Source organism: Miscanthus floridulus, chromosome 15 (genome assembly GCF_019320115.1).
Source record: "Miscanthus floridulus cultivar M001 chromosome 15, ASM1932011v1, whole genome shotgun sequence".
Lineage (NCBI taxonomy): Eukaryota > Viridiplantae > Streptophyta > Magnoliopsida > Poales > Poaceae > Miscanthus > Miscanthus floridulus.
Window position 1 is genome coordinate 42,798,697 of NC_089594.1, and position 9,425 is coordinate 42,808,121.

The window sequence follows — 9,425 nt, forward strand, 5'->3', positions numbered from 1 at the left end:
AATGAAAAGTATAGAATTGCTGGTAGTAAAGGTAGAAAAGAAATTAAACTTGAACCGGGTGATTTGGTTTGGTTACATTTGAGAAAAGATAGATTTCCTGAGCTGTGTAAGTCTAAATTAATGCCAAGAGCAGCTAGTCCTTATAAGATAATTGAGAAAATAAATGATAATGCCTACAAACTTGAGTTGCCATCTGAGTTTAGGGTTAGTCCCACCTTTAACATTGCAGATTTGAAACCTTATTTGGGAGAAGAAGATGAGCTTGAGTCGAGGATGACTCAGTTTCAAGAGGGGGAGGATGATGAGGACATCACTCCTTTGGATGTACCCAGCTGATCCTCCAACCAGTTATGCAAGGTCCAATGACCCAAGCTCAATTGCGTCAACTCAATTTAGAGGTGAGCTCGTTCTTAAGCGATCATTTTCATACTTTTGAGAATAGACTACTACCTAATGATGTTATCTTGCTTAGGAACATAGGAGAGGGTCATGACGAGGACATCACTCCATCACATACAAGCCAAGGAGAGGAGGAGGTCCAGCATGGGCATCCAATTCATCTTTCTCATGGTGGAGGCCCAGTCCAACTGAAGTTGGAGCCCATCTCGGGTTCCAAGACCAGTCTAGTCATAAAACTGGTCACACGGGCGCGTCCGGGCTCCATTTTCGATGATCCACATATGGATGGAAAGCTAATTAGCTAAGAAAGCCAATGCAAGTGGTCACATGTCAAAATCCCTTCGGAATCAATGGTAATCATTGAAACAAGTCAGCATCCAGAATCTGTCAGGGTGCTGCGACACCGTCTTTTGGTCCGTTGGACTGTGTATCATGTTTGGGCCCATTAGGGGCGCGTCTAGGGGGTGACGCCCAAGACTCTATATTATACCGCCATCACTCTCATTAGGGTTTTGGGTTTTGCTTAGATTAATCTGTCAAGAACAGTTTCGCCATTCATCGGTTTGTGAGACCCCACCATCGTGAGATTAGTCATTCATCTGCAATTTGGTTGTTTTCTTTCTTGTTCTTGCTTGTGTTCTTCAATGCGTAGGCAGGGGATAGCCTTCTTCATGAGGTCCACTAGATCCGTGTCTCGGTTGATAACCAAAGGAGTTGTGGTGCTAAGATTGCAGGGTTCGATCTTTCGATTTGAAGCCAGATTGGTGTGTCATTCTCTGCCACAACGATAGTTACCTCTACCTGACAGAAGATTGGGATCCCCATTCCCATTATCTTGTCTTCTTCTTCATCATCTCCATGTCACCACCATCTTCATTATTGACTTGAATTTGATCTTGGGGCTTGATTTTTTGCTCAACTTGTGGCTTTTGTTGAAACTCTTCTTGATGCTTCACCAATTTCTTGGTTGGGCACATTGAGGTAAGATGTCCCCAAGTGTGGCACTTGAAGCATTTGACATGCTTGAGCCTTTCTTCTTCTTTCTTCAACTTGAGCTTTTCTTCATTGGGGCAATCCATTTGCAAGATGTCCCACTTCATGGCATTTGAACCACATGAAATGAGATAGCTTCTCCTTTTCTTGCTTCTTCATCTTTCTTTCTCTTTTTCTTTCACCCTTTGTCATGCTCTTGTTGAATCCCATGCCACCCTTGTCACCATAGCTTATTTGATTCTTCAACATATGCTCAAAGGTGACTTTTGAGTTGTAGCACCTCTCTATCTTGTTGCTCAATTTCTTCACTTCACTGTTTGAGATCATTGTTCTCCTTCAAAAGGTTAGTCTCATAAGACATAGAAGTAGAACAAGTATCTATATGTGAAGAACATGGCATAGCTAATAGATCATCACAAGAGGTAGATACATTCTTCTTGCCTACATCACAAGGGTTAGTAACATCATCTAATCCATGTGATGAGCTCTCACTAGTTTTAATGTCTTCATTGGAAAGCTTATTAGTGAGAAAAGCATGGTCTTGTATCAAGTTGTCATGAGCAACACTAAGCTCCTCATGATTCAATTTTAGCTCCTCATGTGAACAAGTAACAACATAAAGTAGATGCTTTTGTTGTTGATTTTTCAATTTCTTTGTTTTTGCCATCTCATTTTCTAAAGCTTTAGTGAGTCTACTAACAAGATCATAACATGGATCAACATTATCAATCACATTAGCACTAGATACCTTAATGTCACCTTGTGACAAGAAGCAATGTGGTGATGGTGATGGGCTTGTAGAAGCATCACTCTCATAGCCGGAGCATGAACCATCATCAAGTGTGCTTGAAAAAGAATCATCATTTGCATCACTTGAGATTGAGCCATCATCATCATTAGAGACCGTTCCATATTTTCCATTGAGATATGTCCAAATCTCATGGGCAGTTTTCATATCCATGATCTCTCCAAAGATATTATCATGCAAAGATCTATAGAAAATGTTAGTAGCTTGGATCTCAAGATCTAGGCATTTCTCTTGTGCTTGAGTTAGATCATTTTTCATCCAACACATGAGAAAAGCCTACATCTACGATCCACCACATTTGAGGGTAAATAAACTAAAATTTATTGACCATCCAAGTTTTTCCACCGTGCAAAGTGTGTGCCATCAAAAATTTGTGGACAATCAATATCTAGCCCATAAGTCGCCATCCTCTCAAGTCGGTGAAGACCACAAATGAGAGATTGTGGCTCCGATACCACTTGTAGGGTCGAGATGGCAGACTAGAGGGGGTGAATAGTCCTTTTTAAAACTGAAGCACTATGGCTAACCGAAACAAATGTGGAATTAAAACTAATCGGTCTTACGAAGACTACACCCCTCTAACTAAGTTCAAGCACCTTACAAAAGATCCTAATTAGGTAACAAAGGTGCCATGCTAGCTAGAGCTTGTGGGGATATGACTCTTGGTACCCACAGGATAAGACATGGGCCACACCACTAGAGGTGTCCTAGCCCACAAGACTATGCCTGGATCACGCCGTTAGTGGAGGCCTAGCTCACAAGACCACGTTGTACAAGGCGTGTTATTGGTTAGCGTGCCTCGCAAGACTGCATGAAGATTTCCGGTGATCTAGGAGACCTACTCGAATACACTAGATCCCACAATATCTGTAACTTCCTATCTTGTAAAATCGATTAGGATAGAAACAATAGATCAGGATAGAAACAACTGATCTGCAACCCTACCCCCTGAGCTAGATAAGGTGGGTAGGGTACCCTCTCATTTTCATCGAATCATAAGCAATACAATCCATAAAAACATAGGATGTAGGGTATTACATCAAGTCAATGGCCCGAACCTATCTAATCGCTGTCTCTTGCATTCTGTGTCACCATTCGGCTCCCTCACGCGCACCTCCTCTGATTCATCAACTACCGTGGGCATACCCCTCGGTAGACTGCTAGACATATTTCGTCGATAGTGATGTGCTAGGTAGGGGGTGCGCGTGATGAATCCATGGTGAATCAGATGGTCACTTTCCCAAGCTCCATGGCCTTTCCCGAGCCAGGCCAGATCTTTACGGTCGGATCCATGATCTAGGTCATCGGCCTAGACGGCAACGGAGAGATCATGGAGGCAGTGCGGGACCAACATGCACCGATCGCACCAACACCTGTAATGACATCTCCGATCCTGGTGCCTCACCACTGGGTTAGGAGATCCATTAGCAATGATGATCTAATCGCATCTATCGATTGCGTCATGGACCGCTTAATGGAATGTCAGCTCCTCATGGATTTGGTCTTAGATCAATCCAGAGCGAGTGATGATTTTCCCACACTCCAAGATCACCAAGCCGCTGCAACCGACCGACCTGCTCAGCCATACCATTCAAGGTGGCTAGATTCCGATCTGGTGATCACGGCTACTCCAGAAGGGTGAACAGTGCGGTGCCAACCACTTCCTGCTACTGGCCTACGTTTAGATGACTACGAGGCCCCGATGAAGGATCTACTGAAGCCCTATCCGTTTGGGCTAGAGGGTGTGGGATCCATGTACCAGAATGCCATCCACCACTTCTTTGTCGATCATGTCAATCGCGACCATGTCACCGACCTCTACATGATTGACCCGACTGACATGGTGGCTCTCTACTAGCTTTTGGATGATCCCTCTCTCCCAACTAGATCTCTTCATAACATTCTAGATGAGAGCCCTGATGACTATTCTAAGGGCTCAACTTAGACCGAGCTAAGCTGCCCTGCTTTCTCTCTAAGGTTCGAGGGTGTGATTTTCCACGTCAGCCATGATAGCGTCTCCAAGGATGCCAAAACCACTGAAGAGCATGTGGCTCGTCTACCGAAGAACGCCAATCGCTAATGTTGCCGAGATGCAGAAGAAGCCCAAGAGGCCCATGAGGATGGTCGTGGTCCACCCTGTCATCAACAATATCTGGAGGAGGTATTCGACATGGTGGGTGACTAGCCAGTTTACCAAACTCCAAGCGCTAATCTAGCCATCGCGTTCAATGAGCTCGACAAACTCCCTCACACTCTAGAGGTCTAGAAGGTTCGAGCGCATATCATAGTGGCTGTAGGTCCAAGTCAATGAGTTTTCAGAACGATGCCCTATCCTATTCCACCGCCTCAACTCAAAGCCACCGCTCTCATCAGTGATGGAGGAGGCTAGCACCATGGCACCGAAGGGCCCCAACCTCACGCTGGGGGTCCTTACCTCTATAGAGGATCTAGAGGCAACCATGAAGCTCATTCACAGCGACAACAGCCATCCATCGTGCCCCCAGGGAGGTCAGTGGCGGCAATCGCAACCAGGAGGTCAATCAACCTCCCTCTCATGATCTTCATGACCACATCAATGCTAGCACAGATGCCCTGTAGCCTGCATCAAAAATAGTAGGGCTGCACGCTACGATGCAGAGATGGAGCATCACTGGCAATTCGATGCCGAACATGAGGGATTTGCTGCCTGCCAAGCTCAACTTCCCACCGAAGCATTAGGACTCCACCCCTTCATGGAAAGGCTCCAAGCTGTCTGGTGGCCTATGGGTTTCAAGGTCCTCGGTGTTAACACCTATGATGGAAAGGCCAACCCTGCTCAGTGGCTAACTCTATATGAGATCACCGTGAGAGCCATAGGCGGAGATGAGGACGTCATGGCGAATTATCTACCCATCATGCTTAACTAGTCTATGAACAACTAGCTCCTCAACCTATGGGAGAACTCCATCTGATCTTGGGACAACCTTAAGAAAGCCTTCATCGACAACTATATGGCTACGTGTGAACTGCCTGGCACCAAGTTCGACCTAGAGAAGCTTCATCAGTATCCCAGGGAATCCCTACGCGACTTCATTAGATGCTTCTCGAAAACAAGAAACTCCGTTCCTAACATCTCCGATGCCGAGGCCATCGCCGCTTTCACCAAAGGGCTCCGGCATGAGCAACTCATGGCAAGCTATACCGCAAGAGGCCTACAACCATCGATGAGCTAATACAAATGGCAAATGGATATGCCAACACCAAGGAAGCTGAACGGGCTGCCCGCTCTCCTCACCATCAACACCGTGACGATGACCATCACTATGACAGGCGCTACAATGACCGCGACTGCCGCCATGATGACCAAGACCGCTGCAACGACCATGACCGCTATCATGATGACTACGAGCCCCAGCATGATGACTGCCTAGATGGCTCGAGAGGCAGACAAGGCCACCAGTTGCTAGTCTAATAACTCCATCAACACCGTCAACTCCTGTGCCAAGCGTACCTATGATGCTGACTTCAGCAAGTTGCTGGACAACCCATGCCCTATCCACAAGGATGGCAACCACACCATGTGGGAGTGCAGAAGCCTAAAGACAGCGCTCGGCAACAAATCATCAAAAAGGCCATGACGCGATGACGACAAGACCGAAGACAGTCAAGGTGGAGAACGAGGCAAGAACAAGGGCCCAACCTACTAGGACCCCACCAAGACCGTCACCACCATCTTTGGTGGGAGAGCTATCTTAGAAGACAAGCACTGAGTAGAAGCTTGTAGCCTAATGTGTCATGTCAGTCGCTACATATGATGGCCCTATCGCTGATACCAAGTACCTCGACTAGTCGGAGCACCCGATCATGTTCACCAGGGCTAACCTAGTGGTCGGACATCCCATATCTAGGGTGTTTCCCGCTCATCCTGGATACTATTATCAAGGACATGCGCTTTTAGAAGGTCCTCATCGATGGAGGGAGCGCCCTCAACATCCTGTTTGCTGGATCCTTAGAGGAGCTAGGGATCAAGAAAGAAGACCTTACCCCATGGACTCTCTGTTCTAGGGGATCATTCCAGGTAAAGCATCCCAACCTCTAGGACAGATCACACTACCAGTACTAATTCGACATCTGCCAAGCACTTTCGTGTTGACTACGTCAACTTCCTGGTTGTTGATTTCAATAGGGCATACCATGCCATCCTTGGCTGACTAGCTCTAGCCAATGTTTATGGCCATGCCGCACTACACGTATTTGGTGCTGAAGATGCCGACGGAGCAGGGGGTCCTCTCCCTACACGCCAACCTCGACGTCGCCTACTCCTATGAGAAGGAAAGCTTCACACTCACCGAGGCTACTGGCATCTCCATCCGCATGTAGGATTGTCTCGCGTCTTCATGATAGATTTCCCTATAGTACCTAGAGATTCCAACCATGGAGGCTACCTAGGCAACAACCAAGTCCAAGGAGGTAAAGGAAGTGGTCCTCATCCCCGGCGACCAATCCAAGACTGCTCAGATTAGGGCCGACCTCAACCCCAAATAGGAAGACACACTCATCAGCTTCCTACGGGAGCATGTTGACGTGTTCGCATGGAAACCGATGGACATGCCTGGCATGCCTCGAGAGCTGATCGAGCACTCCTTAAATGTCTAGGCGATCGCCAAGCTGATCAAGCAAAAGCTTCGACGATTCATGTAGGACAAAAAGGAGGCCATTAGGGTGGAAATAACCTGACTCTTAGTTGCCGGTTTTATCAAAGAGGTGTATCATCCAAAGTGGTTAGCCAATCCGGTTCTTGTAAGAAAAAAATAAAGAATGGAGAATGTGCGTTGATTACACCGATCTCAACAAACACTGCCCTAAAGACCCCTTCGGGTTACCTCGCATTAATGAGGTCATCGACTCTATAGTCAGTTGTGAGCTCCTGTGCTTTTTAGACTGCTACTCTGGTTATCACCAAATCACGTTGAAGGAAGAAGACCAGATCAAGAAGTCATTCATTATGCCCTTCGGCACCTACTATTACACGACCATAGTCCTTTGGGCTCAAGAATGCTGGTGCGACTTATCAAAGAGCCATCCTAGTGCTGCCTTAAGGACCAAATCAGGAAGAACATCGAGGCCTATGTCGAACGACATAGTGGTAAAGACTAAGACTGCTGACACTCTCATCATCGACCTCATCGAAAGTTTTCAAAGCCCTAAAAGTGTACAGATGGAAGCTGAATCCGACCAAGTGCATTTTTAGCGTTCTGTCGAGTATCCTGCTAGGCAACATCATTAGTCGTTGTGGCATCGAAGCCAACCTAGAGAAGATAGCGGCGGTGACCAACATGAAGCCTTTGGCCAGTGTCAAGGACGTCTAGAAGTTAACAGGGTGCATGGCGGCCTAAAGTCAGTTCATATCTCATCTAGGTGAAAAGGGACTCCCCTTCTTCAAGTTGCTTAAGGCTCAAGAGAAATTTGTCTGGTCAAAAGACACTGACAAGGCATTCGCCGAGCTCAAGCGATTCCTCACCACACCTCCGATCATAACCGCCCCCAAAAAGGATGAAACTCTGCTAATCTACATTGCAGCAACTAATCGGGTAGTTAGCACTGCCATCGTTGTTGAACAAGAAGAGGCCGGACATGCATACAAAGTCCAGCGCCCAGTCTACTTCATCAGCGAGGTCTTAAACGAGTCCCTGATCACATCCTAGAAGCTTCATCACTACTTCAATGCCTACCATATAGCAGTAGTCACTGAGTACCCACTCGGCGACATCCTTCGAAATAAGGAAGCTAGCGGCCACATCATTAAATGGGTGGTCAAGCTCGGCACATATACCATCGACTTCAAGCCTCACCACATGATCAAATCATAGGCACTCGCCAACTTCATCGCCAAGTGGACAGATATGCAGACCCCTATCCCGATCGACCATCCTAAGCATTGGACAATGTACTTCAATGGGTCTCTCAACCTCGATGGGGCTAGGGCAGGCATGTTTTTTGTCTCACCATCAGGGGATAAGTTGTGATACATTCTTCACCTACACTTCCAAGCATCCAACAATACCGCTAAATACGAGGTGGCACTTCATGGTCTCCGTATAGCTGTCGAGCTCAGCGTTAAATGCCTCTAGGTATATGGAGACTCCACCCTTGTTATCAATCAGCTCAACAAGGATTGGAATTGCACCAACGAGAAGATGGATGCTTACTGCGCTGCGATAAGAAAGTTAGAAGACAAGTTCTACGGTCTTGAGTACCACCATGTGGTCTGGGCTAACAATCAAGCAACCGATGAGCTAGTTAAAGTTAGGGTCGACCTTGGCCAAAGTTCCCACCGAAGTGTTCATCCAAGACATTGTGATGCCATCCACCAAGCAGGGGCAAGTAGGCATTGAAGAAAAGCCACCCTTCAAGCAATTGGTTGTAGTAGTCCCTGGTCCGAGCAGTGACTGGAGGGAACCTTTCATCAAATACCTCACCACGACAGATGTCCTAGCCGACCACATAGAGAGAGAACACCTCACCTGTCATAGCAAGCACTACATCCTAGTTGAAGGGAAGTTATATCACAAGAATGCCAAGGAAGAGCTACTTCAGAAGTGCGTCTCTATGGAGGAGGGCGCAAAGATACTCAAGGAGATCCACGCTGGCACCTACGGCAATCATGCAGCCTGTGGGGGGTACGACCCTGGATACCCACGGCAGACCACATGGGCTGCGCCCCTAGGGGCGGCCCAGCCCACAAGGCAAAACCTTGCGGGGCACGACGCTGCTCGGTGCCTCCCGCAAGACACTTGGAAGATAGCCTGAAGATACTATGAGATCTGTTAGGATACGTATGTTTCCATGATTCCTGTAATCTGTTATTACTTTCTGGTTATCTCCTAGATCTAACCAACTTGTAACCCTACCCCGGACTATATAAGGCGGGCATGGACCCCCTCCAAACTCATGCAATATCATATAATAGCCAATACAATCCAACAGACCACAGCAGTAGGGTATTATGTCATACTGATAGCCTAAACCTATCTAACTCGTGTGTCTCTGTTGCCTTCTTGTTCTCAATTACACGCATCTCTGCCGATCAATCTACCTTCATGGGATACCCCTCGGAGGACTATCGATGATATTCTATCGACAGTTGGCACACCAGGTAGGGGTGTGCATGCTGTTTCTACATCGAACAAGATGGTACGTTCTGTAGGCTCTTCGTCCCTCCCATAGCCTAGCTAGATCTTCATGG